The sequence below is a fragment of the Mastomys coucha genome, unplaced genomic scaffold (genome assembly GCF_008632895.1).
Source record: "Mastomys coucha isolate ucsf_1 unplaced genomic scaffold, UCSF_Mcou_1 pScaffold9, whole genome shotgun sequence".
Lineage (NCBI taxonomy): Eukaryota > Metazoa > Chordata > Mammalia > Rodentia > Muridae > Mastomys > Mastomys coucha.
This window is the reverse complement of record NW_022196915.1, coordinates 16,386,847-16,395,612: the sequence shown is the minus strand read 5'-3', so window position 1 is coordinate 16,395,612 and position 8,766 is coordinate 16,386,847. Positions and strand designations below refer to the sequence as shown.

Genomic DNA, 8,766 nt, shown 5'->3' with positions numbered 1-8,766 from the left:
TACGTGATGTGGTGTGTATGTGCACATGCATGTGGTATGGTATGTATACATGCATGAGTGTGTGGTATGATGTATGTGCATGCATGTGTGTGTGAAATGTGGTTTGTGTGGGCATGTGTGTGTGGTAAGACATATATACATGCATGTGTGTGATGTGTGTGCAATGGGGTATGTATGTGCATGTGTGTTTGGTGTGATGTGCATACATCATGTGTGTGATATGGGTGTGTGTGATATGTATGCATGCATGTGGTATGTGTATATATGTGATGTGGGTGTGTGATATGTATATATGCGTGTATATGTGTGTGTGTGTGTGTGTGTGTGTGTGTGTGTGTGTGTGGTGTCTATATATGTCTTGGGCTGATAAAGGGTGGGAAACCTCCTCTCCTAGTAGCTCAAACCTATAAGTGTGCTTTGGCCAGGAGAACTAGTGGGCAGGGAGCTTCCCCTCTGTGTGTTGAGGACCCTGTGACTAGGGCTGGCTGGAGCACTATAACCATCACTGAAGATCGAAGGTCCTAGTTGCCTACTCTTGCCCATGTTTGCATCCCCTCTAAGACCCCAGATGTTCATCTGGTGACTTGACATGTAAACAAAATTCACTCATGCTGCCCTCTGGCAGCCCGGCAGTGTCCTCACCCCAAATCCTGAGGCCAGTGAAGTGTGGGAAGGCCTCCAATAGCCAGCAGTAGCTACTCGCATTTTTGCAAGAAAAAGAAATAGCAAGCACAGGTTCTTTCAAGAGCACTTCAGTTGATTCTCTATGCTATAGTCACAAGGATCTTCTTAAAACATAAACCTTGTCATGCTACTTTCCCATGGAATCCCTTCTGTAATTTCCCAAGCTCTTCAGCACAAAAATGTAGGTTTGAGGGATGGGTGACAAGAACCTTAGCTGCCATTATTATTATTATTATTATTATTATTATTATTATTATTATTATCATAATATTTTCATCATCATCATCATCTTCATCATCATCATCATCTTCATCATCATCATCATCATCATCATCATCATCATCATCATCATGAGGATGTCCTTTAATATGCCATGTAGCCAAAGGTTACTTAAACTGACTTTCTTGTCTCTACTCCCCAAGTGCTACATTGTTAGGTGTGCTTCTCTAGAGCTGTTTTATGTAATCAGGTTTGTATGCATACTAGGCATACTTAACATCTAGGCTATGGACTCCTAGACTTTACTATTCCATTAGGTATGAAACGGGTTCTCCCTAAACTGTCCAGACTGGCCTTGACTCATGATCCCTTTGCCCCAGTTTCCTGCCGGCCTGAGATCACAAGCTTGCACCTTCAGGTTCCCTCCACCTTCTCCCTCCTCCGATTTTTCCTGCTCCTGCCCCTTCTCTTCTGCTACTCCACTTGTCCATCCTTCTCAGTCCCTGGAGCACTCATTTCCTTTTTTTCTACCTGAGTATCTAGATACAGGCTATTTCTTCTTTTTAGGAAGCTCCTCTGTCTGTCTGTCTGTCTGTCTGTCTGTCTGTCTGTCTCCTGTTAGGCCAGCCCTTGAGGAATTCTGCCTCAGGTTTCAGCCTGGAAATAAAGGAGTGGTTCTGGTCCCTCAGGTGACATGGAGCTGGCTGTCTCCCATCTCCATTTTTCCAACTGTGGTGTAATGTTAGGAAGATGACAGCTGCAGCAATACCCCACACACTAGTGCTTTAAGGGAAAGACTGTATTTCTCACCTGGCTAAGACTCTAGTGCAGTGCCTCCTAGCAGCTGGGGAGACTACAGCAAACTCAAGTCCCCATACACTTTTGTAGGGTAGTTCTTCCGGTCTCTAAGGCAATAGTTCTAAACCCATCATTGGTGTTGAATGACCCTTTCACAGGGGTCACCTAAGACCTAAAACATTACGATTCATAACAGTAGCAGTATTACAATTATGAAGTAGCAATGAAAATAATTTTATAATTGGGGTCACCACAACATGAGGAACTGTGCTAAAGGGTCACAGCATCAGGAGGGTTGAGAACCATTGGTGTAAGGCCAAAGAGGGCTCAACATCAATCCACGGAAGAAGAAGAGAGGCACCCACCCATTCCTCACTGTCTTTGATGCCGGTGTCACTGCACAGGAGGAACACAGATCTTGGTGGGAACACTGCTCTGATAATTAACTGCCTATGACTCAGACTCTGATCTTAGGGAACGGAAGCAGGCTAAAGCATTGCTCACTGTTAAAACCAGTTTGCCAGCTTCACACCTGGAAAGGAGGTAGCCACTGTGGAGGAGGGCAATTCGTCCTCCGGACACCCCTCCCCCATTCTGTGCAGGGGTGGAGAGATGGGCACAGCAGATAAGCTAGCTTGCCTTGCTTTTGCTGCCAGACAGACCCAGTAAAAGGTGTCCTCTCCTTTCACCACTTGGAGCATTCATTGTGGGTGGATGGGCTCTATAACCGCAGGTGCCTTTCAAGGCACAAGCGTCTTCTTGCAGGATGAAGCCTTCTGATTACACTTGTTATGATACTTTATGGAGCAGAGAGAAAAGTGCTGCTGCTATGATGGGCATCACAGCTCCGCCACACATCTGGCACCTGCCTCAGAGTCCAAGGGAGTGGGTGGTTAGCATGTCTTTCAGAACCCCTTCTTACAAGGCATCTATGAATTCCAAGTCTCTCTAGCAGTCATTTCAGTGTGTTAGTGTGGGGAACACAACAGTAGGAAACCACCCAGCCACCAGCTGGGTTGACGAAGAAGGAATGAATAGATGTGGCGTGTGATTGGCTGATGAACCTGCATGTACAGAACTGTCTTAAACAGCATGGTTCTAGTTAAGTCTCCAGATAGAAGAACTTGGGGACACTCTCTACTTCCCTCTTCCCAGGGATCCTTTCTGCTCTGACCCCTGCAGGCCAAGTAGGTGGTAGCCTAGCCTTGCCCTGGCTCTCCACAGACAGTCATGTCCCACCAAAGCTCCTATCTTCAGGAAAGCCAGGGCAGGGAGGAATGGTCTTGCCTTGTAGCAGAAGTGAAGATATTCTGAAGAGACACTTTGTTCCCATTAGCTAGCAGACCATTGAGACCCACCTTTACCATGTGCTTAGCCACGGTACCTTGTCTTTCTATTTAAACCTAAGCCTCATGATAGGACCCCAAAGATGGATTTATGTGTGTGGTGTAGGGTAGGCTCTTTGTTATTCTTCCCAATGTGACCACTTTGAATGATTTCCTTCTTCATTTTGTGTTGCTATTTATTTGTGTTATTGAGGACCAGTGGCTGAGCCTCGCTTGTTAGGACTGGCACTAGGGCCCAGGATTTGACACTAAGGCTGCCAACAGATCACCCTGCCAGACACTGACACTGGCTTTATGGGATCACAGGGTTCAATGACTCTCAGGCCCTTAGCTGGGGCACGGCCATGTCAGGCCTTACAGGCTCCCATGACTCTGAACCTCAGAGAAGGCTCAAGGATTCCCAATGATGTCAGCCCTATGAATACTGAGTGGGTGTTCAGCAAGTTTGGAGTCCTGTATGTGGACCGGCTTGCTTAGTCTTCACACCTTTTCTATGTGTGAGCTCTGATACCATCACTTTAGGTAGAAGGACGTCAAAGCACAGAGGCGGCAAATCCTCTAGAGTAAATGTAACAGGAGCGAACATGGGCTCCTCGCCTGCTCCCTGTGGAACATGGGCTCCTAGTCTGCTACATAATGGGGGGGGGTTCTTCTTGAAAATCGGGTGAGCTCTTAAAGGCACAGTGAGTGGCTTTCTGATAACATTATTTAAAACGCAAACAATGACTGAACATGGCTGCATGGGCCTGGAATATGGCACTGTAGAGGTGGAAGCAGGAAGGTTGTTCAAGGGCATCCTATGAAGTGAGACTCTGTGTGTGTGTGTGTGTGTGTGTGTGTGTGTGTGTATGTGTGTGTAAGTGTGTGTCTTTCCATGGTAGCCTGGTATTAGAGGAATTTTGTGATCTGATCTTGAGGGTGTGTGTGTCAAGTATTGGTGGGATTTTGTGGTCTGATTTGGATCATTCATTCATCCATTCTGTAGGGCAGAGCCTAGCCTAGATACTTTCCCACCTTGAGGGGTTGGAAACAACTGTTATGGTCATTAGAGAAATCTGGGGGTGGGGCCTAGCACATCTGAAGGGGCTTCCAGGATGTTCCTCAGCAGAGGTCACATCATGAGGTAGTCCTTCCAACCCCTCTTCAGGTCTTTATGAAACAAGAACATTTTCTACAAAATGAAGAGCATGCTGTGAGTGTTGTTTTCAGACAAGGACAGTTACCTGATTCATGTCCTACAGCTGCAGACAGTTTGCCCAAATGTGGTCACTGAAGATCATATCACTTAACGAGGTGGCAGCCATCTCTTACCTTAAGTACACTCTGTGATGTTTGCTTAGTGACACTGACAATTCATTTTCAGACTGTATTCCCATCCATGGATGACAAATGACAATATTTTACATGAAAGATCTATCTCTGAACCAGACACTTGGCTGGACCTAGATTTCGGTGGCCTTCCCCAGCCACCTTAGCTGAAGCAGCATATCCACTCCCTCCCGCTCTTCCCAGCCCATTTGCTTCTCTTCTGTTAGGTTGGGTTGGTGGCTCTCAGTCTTGAAATGGACGAATTAATTCTGTTCCACACCCTGGGGTGGCTAATTAGCATATGAAGAGTCCTAATCTGAAATCCCTAGGCCTGGTTAATAAGCATAGAAAGATTAGAGCTAATTTTTGACTGGAGACATTAGTGTGGCTGCAGAATGCAAGGGGGATTTTGCTGGATTCAGTGCTAAGTGGAATACAGGATCTCTTGTCAACAAAGTAGGGAAAATTCTGTTTAAGGATCCTCTGGTGTAACATGTTTTCCTTTCTCTCTCTCTGTCTTGACCAGGTACTGTGGATATGGTTTGTCTCCAGAGGCTCTTGTAGGAGGCTTGGTTCCCATGGCGGCAGTGTGGATGGGGTGGGAGCCTTAAAGACTGGGCCCTTGGAAGGTCATTAGGTCAGAGAGGCCCCACCTTCCCGGGTGGATTAATCCAGGTCTCCTAGGAGTAGGTCAGGTCTGGGCGTGGCAGAGTGTTATAAAGATGACATCCCTGCTCTTTCCCCTGGTCTCTTGCTTCCCGCCTCACCACGTGTATCCACTCCATCCATGGTACTATCTGCCATGTCTTGACACAGAGGGAAACAGATGCCAAACAGATGAAGCCACCTTACTCATCCTCTAAAACTGTAAGCTGAGTGAATCTCTTTTCTTCATAAAGTGTCTGGCATCAGATATTTTATAACAACAACATAAAATAGATTCAGACACATCATGGTGTTTTAAAATTTTCTATTTAAGCCACTTTCTCCCTAACCAGTGGAGGAAGGAAGGTCAGGGGAATTTGGGCTGATCTGGAAAACAGGAACTTGCACCTTTAAGAAGGGCTGCTCTGGGTGGGACTCTCACGTCTGCTCCCCACCCCTACCCTGTGGGATCTGTTCGTTTGTTCTAAGACTGTTCTTTCTTTCTCTGTGTACTGTGCTTCTCTAACTGTTGGCTTTCAGCTTGTCAGCTGCCTCCAGGATCAGTTGACTGTTATGAGTTGTCAGGGACCCTTCTCATCTCTGTCTTCCCTCTTTGACAGTGTTAGCATTCCTTGTCTCCATCTCTAGTTGTCATTATCTGTCAGTGGCCTGTCTCTCTACACTTGTCATTTCTTGTCTGAGTGGGTCTTCTCTCCAGTACCTACCTCCAGTACCTGTTCATCCCACGGGACAAAATTGACAGCCACTCCTCACCAGGAATAGTGCGGTATCTTAAGAGTGCTACAGCTGTGAACAGACACCATGACCAAGGCTACTCTTATAAGGTGAACATTTAATTGGGACTGGCCTATACATTCAGAGGTTCAGTACCTTGTCATCAAGTCAGGAACATGGCAGCATCCAGGCAGGCATGGTGCAGGAGGAGCTGAGAGTTCTACGTCTTCATCTGAAGGCTGCTAGCAGAATACTGGTTTCCAGGCAGCTAGGACGAGGGTCTTATAGCCCACACCCACAGTGATGCACCTGTTGGGAACCATGAGAGCCCTGAGATAAATATCCTGCCCCAGCTAATTGAGAACCCGGAGATTAACATCCTGCCTGACAATCACAAGGATCCGGCTTGGCACTGGGAAAAGAACATTCACGGAAATCCACCCCCTCTCCACCTGTCATCCACCCCTCCTCACCTGTCACACCAGAGCTCAACCCCAGAAGATTTTGTAACCCTCCATCTCCCTCCTTCCTCTCCCCCTCCCCTCCAAGATTTTTGCTTTAAATATGGTCAGCTGCACTAAGTAAACGGCTCTTGACAAGCAATGCTTCCTTGAGTCCTGTCGTCTCTCTCGCCTATTCTTTATTCACAGGTTGTGACCCTCCTCATTCCCCCCGAATAACGTGACCTGCAGGCCAGGTCACACACCCACTCCAACAGGGCCACACCTACTCCAACAGGGCCATACCTTCTAATAGTGCCAGTCCCTGGGCCTATACAAAGCATATACAAACCATAACATGTATTGAAGGCAGATGTACTCAGGCTGTCCAGCAGAAGTTCAGAGGTCCCTTTTTGTGACTCAGTTCACTCACAGAGCCCATCATCAGCTTCTGAGTTCCTCTCTTACCAGTTGTTGGCCCAATATATCAGGCTGAGCTGGGAGACAAATTAAGTCAAGCCAAGTATCTCTTCTTTCCATAGATATATTCCCCAGCCTATGGGGGTAGGTGACCTCTAGAATATTGTAACCTCTGACCTGAGATGTAGGGGCAGGTGACTGAATTGGCAAGCGGCTTACCCTTTCCATCATGTCCCATTAAAAACCATTACAGGTGACTTGAGCCAAGCCCACAGAACCTGGTGAGGGTGACCAACAATAGTGGTGGTTAAGTAGGATGAGGTGGAGGCAGTGGCCAGGTAGGGTCCAGGATACCACAGCTGAGGGAGTGGAAGGTTGAGATTCCACATAGAAGGCAGCGAGAGCCAGACTGTAGCTCCTATCTTCCATCACATATGTCCTTGTCCTTTTAGACATTACTGTAGAGGTAAAAACATTAGGCCTGTCAGTACGATGACTGCAGCAGTTGAAGCTAACTTTGAGCCCATTTGTGAGTGCTGTAGCTGCTGCAGGAAGTTCTAGGACCAGGAATGCTGTGGCCAGATTTTAAGGCAATGCAAGCTGGCTATTGGCAGTTGGGCAAGCCCTGGTATTCTTGTCATAAAGCTGCGTGCCTTTTCTGAAACGCACCAGAGTCCTGCCTTTCTCTGTCAATGCTGCCCTATGTGCCAAAGGCTGAGTAGAATCTCTCCCTGCCTGCAGACAGGCCAGAGAGTGTTCCTGCATGAGAATGAAAGTATTTGTCCACAGTTGGAATATGATATGGATCGTTCGCTCAGTAACCTTGTAGCAAGGTTGTGGCAGGTTTGGTATCCACTGTCCCCATCTGCTTTTAACCACTCAAAGCCACCGGCTGATACTCCCAAAGGAACCTGAAAAATAATCAGCGAGGGTGATTGTTCTATCTCTTCTCTTGGTTTGTAATTATAGTCATCCCTCGGTATCTACAAAGGATTGGGTTCAGGACTCCTGTGGACACAAAAACAATGAGATGATGTTCAGATCTCATATAAAATATATATATATATATATATATACACATTATATATACATACAGTGTGTGTCTGCATATAACCTATGCATATCCTTTCATGTACTTTATTAATTTTTAACTTTTTTTAAATTGTGAATTCTATGTGTGGAGGCCGAACGTTATTGTCAAGTTTCTCTCTCACACTCCATATTTTACTTACTAGTTTTTAAAAATGACTGATACCATCTTCAGTCATTTTCTTTACAACTGAAATTCTGGTAATTTCAAATTAACATCCTTGCCCATGAGCTTCTTGTACACACCAGAAAAAGTTCCAGCCTTGTGCTCCGTCTGCGCTGTTCTGCTGTGCTTTGGCTAAAGGAACTTTTTTGTTTTTTTCTAAATGAACTTTTAAGAGCCGGCCACCATCCAGTCTCACACGGATCCTCCTCTTACCTACATCAAGTCCTCAAGGATGACGTCGCACCGCTGTCAGGGTGCGGCTTCTGGGGCGCTTTGGCTTATGTTTCACAGGGCTTTTCCAGGTCGGCTTGGGTAGAATCCTCCTCTGATCAATGAGGACTACATGTTTCACTCTGAAACTAGCCAGACTTGGCTTTTCTGGAAAGATTTCAGCTGAGGAACTGGTACAAAAATTATGATAGCTTTCCTGACCACCACCAACTTCAGTTTCCTTGGCCGTGGTGATGTTGAATTCCCGCAGCTGCGCCTTGAGATCTGAGTTCATCTCCAGCTTGAGTAGTGAGTGGCTGAGAGATGCCAGACTCAAACTTGTGTGACTTTTCACCTTTGGGCTTCACAGTTTAGTCGCTGGAATGGAAACGGCTTCCTCCTTACAGAGTGCTAACTTAAAAAGAGCTACTTACTGATTTCTAAAACAAGGTATTAGGCTGGCTTGTCCTTTCTTCAGTCTCTGCTCCATAGTTAGTCTCTGCAACTCCTTCCGTGGGTATTTTGTTCTCCCTTTTAAGAAGGAATGAAATGTCCACATTTTGGTCTTCCTTCTTCTTAAGTTCCTTGTTGTTTGTGGGTTGTTCTTCCTGTATTCCAAACTTCTGGGCTAATAACCGCTTATCAGAGAGTGCTTACCATGTGTGTTCTTTTGTGATTGGGTTACCTCACTCAGGATGATATTCTC

General features: G+C 46.2%; 1 pseudogene; it reads right to left on the bottom strand.

Moving 5' to 3' along the window:
• Nucleotides 1-7,868: 7,868 nt before the first annotated feature.
• LOC116085168 overlaps nt 7,869-8,766 on the bottom strand; it is a 5,053-nt pseudogene continuing 4,155 nt past the window's right edge.